The 16,074-nt window shown below is 37.3% G+C and overlaps 1 protein-coding gene across 6 annotated transcripts in view; it reads left to right on the top strand.

Annotated features, from left to right (window-relative positions):
• Window positions 1–16,074, top strand: part of PGCKA1 (PDCD10 and GCKIII kinases associated 1) — a 79,351-nt gene that overhangs the window by 30,867 nt on the left and 32,410 nt on the right. For 2 of the 6 annotated variants that reach the window (XM_081051538.1, XM_081051535.1), the window contains exon 1: window positions 10,441–10,578. The exons of 2 other annotated variants lie outside the window; for them this stretch is intronic. The gene's annotated coding sequence lies outside the window, so the exon portion shown is untranslated. Of the gene's footprint in view, window positions 1–3,189; window positions 3,301–10,440; window positions 10,579–16,074 lie in introns of those variants that run through there. 2 more of the 6 variants (XM_081051536.1, XM_081051537.1) reach the window with 2 other exon arrangements.

Here is a 16,074-nt window from a genome sequence, read left to right as displayed (position 1 = left end):
GGAGCAAAAGTTATTGCTATTTTAAAGGCATTTTACTACTGGCTGTTAACAAAAACAAAAAGGTCAATTTCTTAAGGGAAGCTGTTAAAAACAAAAAGGTCAATTTATTAGGGGAAACTGTCATCCAGTTACTTGCATTTATTTCTTTAGTTGAATAATTTTTCATGTTCATTGTTGTATTCTCCTCTTAATTGGTTGATCAAGCTGTTTGTTATTTTTTTGGTGTATTTAATAAATATCCTAATGAATTATGAACTCTTTTAAAGTTAAGGATTAGTAACCACTTATCTGTGTCACAAATACTGTTTCATTTAGTCTTTGCATTTTTTGATGGTGTCTTCTAAGGTGAAAAATGTCTACTTATGTAGTCTATTAATTCTTCGTTTCTTTCAGAACTTTAATAACGGAAAAGGCCTTCCTTATTCCTAAATTAGATGAATATTCACTTGTATTTCCCTCAAAATAGTTTTTCTCATTTAATATAATTCAGGATCTAACTTTTTCCTAATAACCTGTTCTCCTAGCACCATTTATGAAATAATTATAAAAATCCGTGGAATCTTATATGTAGAAAAGTCTAAGGATTTTACATACACACAAATTAGAATGAATAAATGAATTTAATAAAGTTGCAGAATACAACATCAACATACAAAAATCAGTTGTATTTCTATTTGCTAACAACAATCTATCTAAAAAAGGAAATTAAAACAATCTCAGTAGAGTAGCATTAAACAGGATAAAATATTGAGAAATAAACTTAACGAAGGAAGTGAAAGACTTGTACACCAGAAACAAAATATAGATGAAAGAAATAAAGACAGAAATAAATGGAAACATATTCCATATTCATGAATTGGAAGACTTACTATTGTTAGAATGTCTATACGTACTACCCAAAGCAACCACAGATTCAGTGCAATACCTGTCAAAATCCCAGTGGCATTTTTTACAAAAAAAAAAGAAAGAAAGAATCCTAAAATGCATATGGAGCTACAAAAAGCCCAGGATAGTTAAAGCCAAGGTTTCCGGGTAGTAATTCCCGCCCATTTCCAGGAATTTTTTCCGCTTTCCTGTTCCCGGATCCCGAGATACAAACTGTTTTCTGTTCTCCAAGATGAATCCTTTCCACAAAGTGACAGCTGATACTACGGACCACCTGGGTTCAAGGAGCCGATTTTCCTGATTTCCCAACCAACTTTTCTCGAGAAAAAATTCGGGAACAGAAAAGCGAAAAAAACTCCTAAGAATGGGCGGGAATTCCCGCCCAGAAACCCTAGCAATAAATAGGGAAAATGTCTAAGAGATACATTGTGAGTAGTACATTTATTTCCCATTGTGGGTATTACTGGGTTCAAGGAGCCAATTTTCCTGATTTCCCGACCAACTTTTCTCAGGATTCGGGAACGGGAAAGCAAAAAAAAAATTCCTGAGAACAGGTGGGAAGTCCTGCCCGGAAACCCTAGTTAAAGCAATCTGGTATTACACTTTCTGACTTCAAAATATATTGCAAGGCTACAGTAATTAAAATAGTCTGGTACTGATATAAATAGGCATATTGACCAGTGGAACAGAATAGAAAGCCTACAAATAAACTCATACTGCCAAGAATAATCAATGGGGAAAGGACAGTCTCTTCAACAAAAAAGCTGGATATCCACATACAAAAGAATGAAATTGTATGACCCTTATCTTACACCATGCACAAAAATGAACTCATAAGGACTAAAGATGTAAACATACTCGGAAGACCTGAAACTATAAAACTCCAAGAAGAAAACAACTGAAAACCTTCGTGACATTCATCTTGGCAGTGATTTCTTGTATGTGACACCAAAAGCACAAGCAGCAAAAACAAAAATAGACAAGTGAGACTACATCAAGAGCGAAAGCTTCTGCATAGCAAAAGAAGTAATCAACAGAGTGCAAAGGCAACCTGTGGAATGGAAGAAAACATTTGCAAACAATATATCTGATAAGGGGTTAATATTTCTGGGAATTTTTAGGAGAAAAAAATAGCTCACCACTAAAGAGTTCCACTCCCCTAGGATGACAGTCTTCATTAACTTTTTTTAAATGTAAATTACACATATTATTTTGTGATATGGTAACCTTTCATTTAATATAGTGGTTTGGCCTGTAAAGTTTTAGTATATGCAGAAAAATGAATGAGAAAAATAAGACTACATTCTTAAATGAGATAATTGTGGGTGACTGTGTAATGTGGTTATTTAACTTAAGACTGTAAGAAGCATACCCAATGTATTTTTCCAGTTTTAATTCAACAAAACATTTATTGAGCACCTTCTCTATGCCAAATATTGTTGAAGACCTGGGATAACAAGAAGAAGGAGTGTTCCTAAATCAGTCATTGGACTACATGACTTGGCACTAGAACGAAACTTGATAAAATACTCATGCATCCGAGTGCCAAATACATCTGGCAACCAAAGGAAACTTTTAGTGTCAGATTCAAAATGTTAGTGCAAATGAATATAACCTGAGATTTTACCAAACAGGATTGCTATGGTAGATGAACAATATGTTCCTTGACTTTTTGAGATTGACTTGACCAAATTTGTCATGAGAAATCCTCTCCTCTTAGATCTTCTGTTATTCTGAAGATCAGGTTACCTATCTGACAGAGAGGGAGAGAGAGATTCAAGGCCTCTGCAAATCAGTTATGTTCTTTGCATCTATTTTTAGAGAAGTTATATCAAGGCACCATTTTCAGTGCTCGACAGATGTTAACACACATAATTCTCCTAACCCACATGGAATAGGTATTATTGTTTTCAATTTATGGACAAAGAACTCAGGGCCCAGAGATTGTGATTCACCTACAGTCACAAAGCCAGGAGGTAATGGGAAGTTTGAACTGGACAATCTTCATTTTTCTCTTTTATTCAAAGCTCCATACCTGCCCCTTTCGGTTTTAGTGTAGATATTGTTAAAGGACTAGCCATGCCCTTCCTTGGCATGTGCTAGAGAGGAGGCAAGTGGCTTGGCTATGCTACTAAAATTAACATTGATTTAACTCAAATCCCTACCAGGGTTTGTAGCACTTTCCTTCCTTTTTCCCCCCACCAAATTCTCCAGCCAAGCTTAACTCACTAAGGTGGATAAATATTAACTTTTCGGTCAGTATCACCTTGCATCACAGGCCAGAGTCTAAACAGCAGGGAACTTTCGTCTCTTCCTGGGTCTCCTCTCACATGGCCAGAGGAAGACAGAAATGCAGCCTCAGGCGTTTCTCTCCAAATGCGTACACGATTGTGCTGCCTTGTTCTTCTTCATTCGGTAGGATCGGATTGTGTCTTTGTAGACATGTGGATAATGCATACTAATTTTTAATGATCAGAGTAATCAGGGGAGTTCCACTGTTGATTATCAGCTCTCTGTGTGTTTGTGTTCACAAGTCCAGACAGTGGTACAAAGAAATGCAAAAAACACATGTAGAGGTCAACGGACCTTAGAAATTATTTAATCTGAGCATCTCAGTTTATAATATAATAAAGGAAAGTGAACACCCAAAGTATTATTTCACAAAATCGTATAGATGTTATTTTGAAAAGCAGTCACGTTAGCTCTTCATAAAATTATTACATTTTAAATTACTTTTCAAATTTTTCATCAAAGTTATGTGGTAGGAAACAGATTAAAGGACCTGCTAGTTTTACGATGTTTCTTATGAAAGACAACAGGTCTCAGCTCCCCAGTTCCTCATTTCCTCTTCCCCAAAGAAACCACTTTCAACTCTGCTTTTTTACTTCCCTTCTATACCTTAGTGGCCGGAAGCATTGCCACCTGAGTTTTTTACTTCGGGCATTGTATGGTGACTTTCCCCTCTGGAAAATTAGGACTTCGTACTTTATTCTCCTCATCCACACCATGCACGATCAATTCCCATCCTCACAATCTAGTTACAGCTCAGTTTTGATTAGAAAAATATTCCAGGTTTACATTATTGTGACTATCTATGCTATTCAGACATTAGGCATATATGAAACTACTTTTTTCTTACCATCACAGCTTATTCCTGGAGTTAATAATTTTCTTTCTACTTGTTTATTTATTTTTGACTGTTTGGTTTTTTTGTGTGTGTGTATTTTATGTAATTACCATTCATTCAATACTTAGATATTTGCCGATTGTCTCAATATTCTCTCAATATGTTCCATGATTCTGTCAGTTTCATATCAGGAGTTACATCAATTTCACGCTTTTACAGAAATCTCTCTCAGAGACTTCTGACCTGCTTATCTAGACTGTTGTCTCCTCTGCCAGGTTACACTGAGATCTCCTGTCAACAACATCTGAAGAGTCCCTTCACTTTCTCGTGTGTTGGAGACCCTGTTTCTTAGACCTCATGTCTTCTTTTTTCTTGTTTTCATCCCTAATTTTCATGGACCATATCCTCCACAAGCTTTTTTAAGAAAAAATTATATGGAGGTAAAAATGATTTAAGTACATACCTGCCTGTCTAAAAATGTCTGTATTCCACCTCCCCACTTGATTGGTTAGAGTGATCATATAGAAAGGTCTATTTTGGAAATCACTTTCACTCAAAACTTTTTTTTCTTCAGAATTTTGGTGTCATTGCTTCATTTTTTCCTCTGGCTATTGAAAACTATATCACTATTCCAATTCCCAGTCCTTCACATATAACTTTATTTTCTTCTCTAGAAGTTGGTTAAATATCCTTTATCCTAGTGTTGTAAAATTTCACAATGATATACCTCAGTACAGTTTTTTGTTTTGTTTTTTTTTTAAATCCATGGTACTGGGCACTCAGTGTGCCCTTTAAATCTAGAAAATCAATCCTATAGTTTTGGGAAATTTTCTTGAATTATTTTGTTAGTGTTTTCCTCTCTCATAGGTGTTTGGTTTTGTTTTACTTTCTAAATCTCCTTGACATTCCTGGATTGTTTATCTGCTTTTCTTTCCTGTTATTTATTTCTTTGTCTTTTCACTCTAACTTCTTCAATTTTAACTTAGAGTCTTTCAGTCGAGGTTTTTATTTACACTGTCATGTTTTTAATTTCTAAGAGGTCTCTTTTGCTCTCTGAATGCCTTTTTTGTTTGTTTTTAACAGCAGCATCGTCTTGCTTCATGATACTTTGTATTTCTCGTATCTCTATGAGCTTTTAATAATTTTTGAAAGTTTCTTTTTCCTGTATAGTTCTTGATCCCTCCGGGATGCTTGTGGTCCTCAGTTAGTTGGTACCATGTTTCCCCAAAAATGAGACCGGATCTTATATTAATTTTTGCTCCAAAAGATGTATTAGGGCTTATTTTCCGGTTAGGTCTTATTTTCGAGGAAACATGGTAAACTTGGTGTTGTGCTCATATGTGAGAGTAGGGTACTAAAAAGTGAAGTGCTAAACATGAATTTGGGGGGTGGGGACACTCCTTGATGGTGACTTTTACTGGAATGACCTGGCTGAGCCAGTTGCTAGGAAACTTCCCATGTCAGTATCTTTCAGGATTTCCTCATGGATTGGTCAGGTCCCCTAAGAAAACTCCCCCAAACTCTTGCCTGGAGAGTGAGGGCCTGGCTGCCAGCGTGTGTTTGGGAGATGACAGTGAGAAGTAAACTAGAGGAATCTCGGTATGCTACATGCGTGTTTACTTAATCCTCCTATCTGTATATAGTAGCCCACCCCCAACATTGCCTGGTATTTCCTCTAATCTAGAGACCCTCTGGTTTTGCCCTCACCACAGGATCAACTTTTAGGCTTCTGCTGAGGTGGAGGAAGTGCTGTCCCCCAGATGCGCACAGTAGGGGACAGGAGGGGGGGTGTCAACTGCTCCTTAAACAGTCAACCCCTCCTACCATTCAGTATCCGCCTCTGGCTGAGGCACCTGCTGCCACCAAGCCTGGAGCCTTTTGAGGACACTGCATGTAAATTGTGGGTACTCATCTGTCTCACTTCCAGCTTCTAGTTCAGCTTTCTCAGGTCCACTGAGTCAGTGGCCACTCATCCACCCGCTTTCTAGCTTCCAAAATGCTGTTAGTGTCACCCTCCCACTTCTATTATTGAAAAGATATACATGTATATGTATGTGTGTCTGTGTGTACTCATATAATTATTTTAGTTTTAGTAGGATTCAGGGGCAGGCCAAAATTGATGAGTCTGTTAAATAAAGGTGGTTTTTACCCACATATAACCACACAGAAGTCCAAGAACATGTAATTATTCATCGTTATTACTAATGAATCACAGGGTTCCAAAATTATATTTTTTAAAATTGTTTATCAAAACATAAATAAGTAAATAGCTTAATGCACCTGTGAACATAAATTTGTTTTGGCTCTCACTTCCTAGCATATCATTTTAATGATCATTCTGGGCTTAATCAACAAACATTTATTGCGTATCTGCTTTGACCATAACACTGTAGCAGTTACATTCATTGCTACAGCTCTTTCATTATGATGTGGAAAATACTCATAATTTTAAATACAAAAAAAAGACTAGAGGTAATCACAAATGATGGGTATCTTTGATTGGTATTCATTACATTTTTACTTCATCTGTATGTTCTGAATCTTCTGCAATGACCTTGTATTATTTGTGCAATAAAACAGCCCCTCATAGTGACTTCACTGACACACCTATAGCCTTGTGTGCCTAACAGGACATGAGTCTGTTCTTTTGCAGTTATTGGAGTTTGCCAGTCCATCTTACAAAACTGTATTAGTCCATTTAGGCTGCTATAACAGAAGACCGTACACTAGATGGCTTGTAGACAACACACATTTATTTCTCACAGTTCTGGAGCCTGAGAAGTCTTAAGATGAAGGCGCAGGAAGATTCGGTGTCTAGTGAGGGCCCACTTTCTGATTCATAGATGTCTACCTTTTCACTGTCCTTCCTTGACAGAAGGGGTGAGGGAGCTCTCTGGGTCTCTTTGATAAGGGCACAATCCCCCATACATGAGGGTACTTCCCTCGTGACCTAATAATCACCTCCCAAAGGCCCCACCTCCTAACACCATAACATTGGTGTTTAGGTTTCAACATAGGAATTTGGGGGGGCACAAACATTCAGTGTATAGCAAAGACCAAAAGGAGGGTCATGTGCTGTCTCTGTTTTCCTCCACAAGTGAACAAATTACATTGTCTTGTGTGTTATATACACATATGTGAAACATTCCTTTCTTAGTTCAGGCTGCTATAACAATTTACCATAGACTGGGTGGCTTAAATAACAAATGTTTATTTCTCATGGCTCTGGAGACTTGGAAGTCTGAGATCAGGGTTCCAGATTAGCCGGGCTCCTGATGAGGGCCCTCTTCCTGGTTATGTGCTCACATGGCCTTCCCTTCGTGTGGGCACACTGAGAGAGCCGGAGAGCAGTCTTGATTCTCTTCCTTTTATTGGGACATTGAATGTAATCCTATCATGGGGGCTCCACCCTCATGACCTCATCTAAACCTAATTACCTCCCAAAGACCCCACCTCCAAATACTATCAAAGTGGACATTAGGGCTTCTGTGTGAATTTTGGGAGGCACAGTCCATAGTATTTTCCTCACAGCTATCTTAGCATTTACATTTCAAAAAGAGAAAGTGGCAGAGAGTATAACAGTGGAGTATAAAATGGGTTCCTTCTTTGAAAGACTTTGCCTGCATTAGGTTATCTCCAGTATGAAGCCATTTGAGAACAGGAAATGCATTCTTAACATATTAGTTATCGCTGCATAACAAGTTACCCCAAAACTCAGTGATTTAAAACAATAGTAAACGTTTATCATCTCTGGCAGTTTCTGTGGCTCAGGAATTTGAGCATGGCCTACTTGGGCCTTTCTAGCCTGGGGTCTCTCATAAGATTGCAGTCAGATGTCAGTGGTGGCTTGAGTCATGGAGACTTCACTGGGACTGGTGGGTAGACTTCCAAGGTTGTTTAAGTAGATTCCTCCCATGAGGCTTTTCCACTCTAAATGTGCTCACAGCATGGCAGCCAGCTTCCTCCAGAGTGAGCAACTGGAGAGACCATTACAGACGCTGTAATGCCTTTCCTTACCCAGCCTTGGCAATCACGCTTTCTCACCTCTGCCATATTCTGTCGGTCACACCGGCGAGCCCTAATTCAATGAGGGCAGAGCACTATAAAAGGAGGTGACCTTGCTAACCATTTCTCACCTTTTACTGTTTAGTCAAGAAAGGGTTGTTTTGTTTTGTTTTTTTAATGAAATGAAGGTTGACTACCAGATACCCTCTTCCTAAGTGTATCTAAGGCAATGACTGAGGTGATATTGAGAGAGGCCAAAGCAGTGATTGCCCATGGAGAGTCCAGGAAGTGTCAGTGGGCACAAGGGTTCCAGAATAGGGTAAGGAAGAACTCTGGGTACCAGAAAAGGGAAGGGAAGGTAAAGGCTAGAGGATTCCAACCTCTCTTTGGTGATTCACGGCATCCAGATTAAAGATGGAGCCAACTTTACAATTCCAAAATTTGTTCAGTCCCAGGAAACTAAAATTGGAAAATAGAAAGAGGTTATACCGTTCAGTTCTGTAAACATTTGTATGTTTCCTCTGGGATAGGAAAAGTAGAATAGTGGGACAGTAATGCAGGGAAGGGAAACCAGCAATGAATGAGCGGCTAACTGGGCTATGTATGCAATTGTTTTTAATATTTATAGTAACCCCAGGAGGAGTTATGATCCCCCTTAAATGAAACTAAAATTGAACCTAGAGGATTATGGTCAGCCACATAACCAGTTAGTAAGGGCCCATTGTACTTAACTTTAAAAATCGTAGATCTTCTCAGCATCTGAAAAATCAAACTAAATTGGATCAAGGTTAGATAGTAGCCACAGGAAAGCTTGAAGTGGCTGAGAATTATCCACTCTCAACATCATCCCTGCCAGGATATTAAGAAACCAAGTCCCAGACCAAATATTCCACACATATATTTTTGAAACCACATTTATTATTAGCAAGCAGGCACGAAACAGTACATCAATCTGTTTTATAAACTTGGATCCCCAATCTTCTACCCTTCTAGGTTCTCCTACCACCACTTTACGGGAAAGATACTTGAATCATACCTGACAATATTCCATACGTACTAGGTTTCTGTTACTCTTCCAGACAGCATCAGGCACCAGGAATCGTGTAATCCAATGGCAGGTCAGAGAACCAGGAATCCAGCTTCGTGTTAATAGGTGTCAGGATGTAGACACTGGATTCTTATTCTCTATTCATACTGGGCTGGGAAAGCCACCTGCATACCTAGAAACCCACAAGTAGTGGGATTTTTTTAACATTTATTTTCCTGATTAATAAGCCACTGATTTCACCAACAAAAAACCATTTATGCCATTCATTCGTTCATACCTTAATCAGTGGACAGCTGGAGTTGCATGTAGTGCCTACTTCTGTGTCTGATCTTCGTGAGTACATACTAGTTGATCACTACTGTAAATTTCTGACAACCCCGAGGGTTTCTTAAGCTAAACATTTATATCATACTGGTTGAGATGAAGTAAATTATAGACATCAAAGTAAAGGAAACCTGTAAATTCTTAGCCCAGAGAGTGGATGCAGGCAGAGCTAAGTTGAAGACTGCCATCCCACTGGAATCCAGTACCATGTCATTTTATGGTTATTGTCAAATGGCTTCATGTGTTGGATTGGGCTTCCTAATTAGATTATTAAAATTATTGGAGAGAGTGAGTCATATCCTTTTTAATTTTCCAACAATGGCTAGCACAGTGCTAAGTACATATAGGTACATATGGGTGTGCAATAAACACTTTAGTTATTAAAATTTACAGCAACATCTTACAAAATATTTGGGCCTAAGGATTCTATATTTGCTTCAAAGTTCTAAAGTGCCTCAGTGGACCTAATGACATTAAAAAACTGCCTAGCTCACTTGAAATTATTCAATGCAATTTGCAATGAGTGATGGAAATGGTATATACATTTTGTATAGTTTTTTTTGTTTGTTTTTTTTAATGTCAATTCACAGCCTTGCTCCTAACATATATTAAGCATCATCAGGGAGCAAGCATAAACTATAACCCATAATATGCCAATATAAATGGTGATATTTGGCTTCATTTTATAATTTTTTACATTGAGGTTTTTCCATTTCCACCAACTTAATTATGTCAAGCATCAACTTTAGGAGATGGAGTAAGCTGTGGCTTTTTTTTGACTCAAGGCAGGGCTTGAATGCTCATGGTTGAAAACACCACAATATTTGACCCTGAGGAGCCTTGACTAAAGGGATTTCATGTTTTCATTCATGTCTTCAGCGAGGAAAGGTATACAGCACCTTCTATTTAATATGTAATCACTGAACTTCATCAGCAGTTAGTGCTGAGTGTTTGATTTTTGTGAAGCAATATCCCTCAGCCACACAGTCAACCTGCAGCCACACCCCAGCCAGAATGGCCCAGGGCTGGGTTTTCTGTTTGGTTTTTAACCATTGCACAATTGTGTCAAGTTCTAAGAACCTGCTAGTCTTGGAATGTAATCTTTGGGGGCGCCTCTTTTGGGGGAAGAAAGGAGAAGAACCAGCACAACAGTTCCAGTATAAGTCTCATAACGTCACAGGCTGGTGAGGTAAGAAAATGCTTCCGAAAAAATACAGAAAAACGTAGTTCCTCCTGCAGTTGCCCAGAGAGAGGAAGGAGCCCATACTGACTCCCCTCAGTGTTTTCCTCCGCTGGAAACCCACCTATGATAGTCCAGGGAAGGGAGGGTTTGTGATTAAATTAGAGAAACTGATCCTGTGAATTTACTTTGCATTCCTTCCAAATTCATATAGAACTGTACGTTCAACTGTACATAACTGTACGTTCAGGGTATGTTCAAGTTTAAAAGTTTTACAGTTTTAAGGAACTGTTCTCACGAATAATTCTAACCCTAGTGTACATTATATAAACTCCACCAGGAGAGAAAAACTTCCTACTTTTTTCCAGCTTAAGTTTGCACATATGCATGCACACACACAGCACACACACACTTTTCCATTTAAAAAATTCAATTTAGGTAATCTGGTTCAATGTTCATGGTTTAAGATTTTATTTCTGACAACTGGTCACATTTGGTTTATCGTATTTTATACTTTTTTCAATTTAGAATGTCTTCTGCCCAGGAATATAGCAAGTTTTTATGAAACCTGATGCTATTGCAACTAGAACTCAAATCTCAGAATTTGAATGATGCTAAATTTAACAAGGTTACCTAAAGTCTTTATACCTTCAAATGTTTCTAGGCTAAATTCTGTGATTTCCCCGGAAACACATACCAAATTGTCTTCCATACTGTGCTATATAAATATATGTACTATGATGTAGGTACTTTAGATTGCAGCTATTAATTATTTTCTTTTCCTAATTCTAGCTTCGTGATTCATATGTAATTCTTCCTTTGTAGTGGCTCCCCAGCCATATGATCATATATTGTTGATGCTATAAATTCTTACTGCCTTAGACTAGGCTGACTCCTGGTGGCTCTGCTGTACCTTCTGTGCTTGAAATGCTTGGCATTTGTTGAAATTGCCCATGGCTTAACAGCAAATCCTTGGTGTCCCTGAAATCCAGAATGAAAAATAGGGTTTATAAATGTGTATAAAATAAAAAAGCAAGGGAGCTCTTAGAATCTCTGACTTCTTTGAGATTTGATCTGGTTAATAACTACCACAAATAGGCTTCTATTCTTTTTTTTTGGAAGAAAATACTATCTTATCAAGGGGTAAAAAATGGAATCAATCCTACTAGTTTATCTGACCATTTAGAAGACAGGAGGAAGCTGGCTTCTTCATAAGTATTTTGTCTGTGCACCCCACTCCACCCCAGGTAACCTTGAGTTGATTGGAATGGAGGGGAGAATGCATATGCTACTTACAACAGCTACCATTAGTCATACACCCCAGGAGGTGTGCTGGACACATTTCATGGACTGAATCAATCCTTTCATTCACTTAATATAATAAGTCTGTGAGATCTGCATGATTACCCCTATTTCACATACTAAAAAATAATGTAAGCCTTTTTGTATTTGTTGTTTTTCTTTTTTCTTTTTTTTTTAATGCCTGCTTTTAAAAAATAAAAAAGAAGTGGTAAAGAAAGGATCTTAAAGAGGCCTGGAATCCCAAAAGTGATGATAAATGTTCCAGGGCAACATATTTTTGAAAGCATCACAAACTCTAAAAGATTTTATCTTTCATTTAAACATGATGCTCCCCAAAATGACATTAGTCTGTGCTGATTTCACTGGTGGCAAATGAGCCTTCCTAAATTCTACCCCGTGGTTCCAACATAAAATATTTACTGTCAGAAGTTACCTTTGAGGTCTGTGCTAACACTTTCCAGTTACATATTTACCTACTCGCTTTCTTTTTTTTGTATTTCCTGAGAAGAGGTGAAACTAGTAATCGTTGGGAGGCAGGTAACAATCTTCCATATACTCAAGTAATCTGATTGTGACCGGGCTTGTTGTCAAACTCTTCAGTCAGTCACACTTGAAAATTGCTTTTCTAAGCTGATGGTTGCCAGATGGGAGGGGGTATGGGGGTGGGTGAAAAGGGGGGAGGGATTAAGTACAAATTGGTTCTTACAAAGTCATAACTGGGATGTAGGGTGTGACATAAGGAATATAGTCAATAATATTGTAATAACTATGTATGGTATCAGATGGGTGCTAAATTTGTTGGGATGATAGATGGGAGGGGTTTCGCGGGCAGGGTAAAAAAGGTAAAGGCATTAAGAAGTACAAATTGGGAGTTACAAAATAGTCATGGGGACGTAAAGCATAGAGAATATAGTCAAATAGAATAATAACTATGCACAGTGCCAGGTGGGTACTGCACCAGTCAGGGGGATCACTTCTTAAATTATATAAATGTCTAACCACTATGCTGTACACCTGAAATTAATATAAAATAATATTGAATGTCAACTATAATTGAAAAATTTTTAAAGATGGAGGGAAAGGTGAAGGGGAATAAGAGGTTCAGATTTCCAGGTATAAAACAAATAAGCCATGGGGATGTAACATACGGCATAGGAAATATAGTCAAGACTATTGTGATAGCATAGTACAGTGTCACATGGTTGCTGGACTTATCATGGTGATCATTTCTTTAGGTATATAAATGTAGAATAACTATGGTGTACACCTGAAACTAATATAATACTATATATGTTAGCTATATTTTAATAAAGTCTTTTAAAAAAAGGAAATCCTGCCAATTCTGTAGGTGGGGGAATGTAACTTTTCATTTGTATTTTTATTACTAATGAGATTTGTTGCATTCCATTATACTGTATTTCTACCACACCAATACAATAGCTATAAAGAACATAGAAAACAGTAAAAGAATTCGGAAAGGTTGAGTTTTGAGTGTTTATTAGCTTCATTTTTAAAATAATTTGTTTGCCTATACTTTAACAGAATTTAGTTCTTTAATATCACCCCATTCTACCGGTGAGGAAAAGTATCGTCCCTATTGTACAGGTGAGGAAACTGAGTACGGCTTCCATGTCAAATGACGGTGCTGAAGTCATTTTATTCCTCTCACTAAATGTTAATACTCTACTGGAAACTTAATGCCAGACATCCCACCACTTAAGATAGATTAACTCAGCAGGGGAAGTTGGGCTGTAGGGTCACTGTTAATTGGAGGTCAGTGGTGTGTGGATGAGGGCAAATTGTCTGAGAAATGCATTTGCCCTTCAGGCTCAGAACGCTGAAATCTTGTGCTCGAGCCAGCCAGGACTGGCTGGGGAATTTTAGAATTTCAGAAATGTTTTGAGGTGATATTAAAAACTTAAATTCTATGAAAGTATAGGCAAACACATTATATTAAAAACAAAGTTAATAAATACTCAGAACCCATCCTTTCCTAATTCTTTTACTGTTTTCTGTGTTCTGTACATCTATTGTATCTGTGTGGTAGAAATACTGTATAATGGTACCCAACTAAACATTTCTTTTCAACTTTGTGTTCAGTGACTTAACATTAATTACTACCTTGAAATCAGCCATGACAGGAGCACTTAAACCATGGAAACTGGCAAGTGCTATAAAGTGTCGGTTTAATGTTTTGTTGCTTAACTATGCTTAAGAATATGATGAAGAAAACGTTAACGCGAATTAAACATAAACGTTTGTTGTCTGTAACCATTACGTGAGAATAACACGAAAAATTCCTGAGGAAATTTTTCTTCCAGTATTCAAAAACTATTATCTGATTCAGCAAAGAATTTGCTCATGTCATTACCAAACAAGTGGCATTCCAACATACGTGCTCATAGTTTCACTGTCACCTAACTAGTTAATATAAATGAAAATATCAACTAACCTTCACGTCGGAACTAAACTTGTTCATCAGTTGCAACTGTAGATTGACTATGAATAGAAGAGTCCGGCAAAATTCAGTTAAAGCATTCTGTGATGATCAATTTGTCAATGTGGAATTTATAATGAAAAGAAAGTATTATTTATCTTATTTTGTAAACTGTGTACTATACATCCTTTATTTATAATAAACATTTTTTTGTTTCTGTAGAACCAGTTGTTAAACTTTTGCCAGCATACTACTGCCTGTGAGGTACGACTGGTCACAAACATTTCACGTGCCAGAATTCATGCCTTCCCCAAAACATTGGCACTATTTTGAATGTAGTTGAAACAGGAACATAACTCTTTATCTCGATGTTTAAAAAAAAAAGAGGCTAAAAAGCATGCCATCTTCTTCTGGTGTTGAAATTTCTGCATTAGTCCACCAGCCAAGAGTGAGTACTGTCAAGAAATCTTCAAACTACCCAAAATGGGTTACCGATATGTTTCTCCTGAAATGTCATGCATTTTGTTTCTGGGTGTACCTGTGCCCTTTTTTCCTAATGAAGATTATAGGATCCATTTCCAGCTATCTCTGGCTTACACAGCAGGATTCCCCACCCACCCACCCAAAGAATGTAAGTTAATACACTTTATGTGTTAGCATATCAAGTTAAGAAAACATTAAGGATTGAAAAATTGGGAATTTAAATCAGTCTCATATTTACTTAGTTGAGTGAATTAAAAGTTGGTCAAGAGCTTATCAATTTCTGGTTTTATTTTACTTCTACCCTGTACCACTCTCTAGAAATACTCTTGTGATCTGAGGATTGTCACGCATATTTTTATATGCTCAGTTACTTAGATCTACTTTAATTGGTTTGGACTGTTTCCACAACACTATGTTTCCGCATTACATTTCATTCCACACTGCAGAAGGTGGGGCTGTTCTGTTGATTTTAACTTATAAATTAGCAAACTTTCTGTGACCAAACTTTTTTACTTTCTCTGAGCAAACTTTCATATACAAAATTTTGAGAACAGTCCTCCTTCCCATCTTACTCTGATAGACACCTAATATTTGTTAATAAAAAACCAAAAAAAAATAAATGAATGAATGAAAAAATGACTTCCAATATTTTCTGAAAAAATGTTTATGTAGGATTAGGAATGCTTAAGTGAAAAGAATAAAAATAACTGGGCAAGTTATATTTGACTCAAATTTGAACAGTCATCTAATGGAGACAAATCATATCTGCTGAGTTCTTGGTTCCCTTAGAAAAGTAGATGGATTGCCAGGTAATTCTGGGAATTACTTGCAATGTACATTTTCCTGGTGATTCGTAGGCAGAATGTTTTCTGGTTTTGATATTAAACAATATCAGGTTCTCTATTTTCTTGGGATGTCTACATCAGAAATGATACTAAAAGGAAAGCCTGACCAAGTTTTTGGACTCTTGAGATTTTTTTGTTCCCTAGTGGGGAGCGATATTGTTTTTTGTTCTTTGTTGTTGTTGTTTTTTTTCCAGTGGCATTTAAAGAAGCAAGATGAGACAGGTAGTCCATACAGAAATAGCAAACCTTTTTTTTTTTAACTTTTGAAAATCACCGCTCCAGGAAACATACAATTTAAATCCAAGGTCATTGGCTGCGATATGACCAAAATAGATAATACTTTTCCTAGAGGACGGACACACAACATTGATGTTATGGTATCACGAAGTCTAGGAATTTAAGTTACAAAAACCCATGTCTGAAAAGGTTGGAGTCCAT

This window comes from Rhinolophus hipposideros, assembly GCF_964194185.1.
Source record: "Rhinolophus hipposideros genome assembly, chromosome: 1".
In the NCBI taxonomy this organism is placed as follows: Eukaryota; Metazoa; Chordata; class Mammalia; order Chiroptera; family Rhinolophidae; genus Rhinolophus; species Rhinolophus hipposideros.
This window is presented reverse-complemented; position numbering and strand designations above follow the sequence as displayed.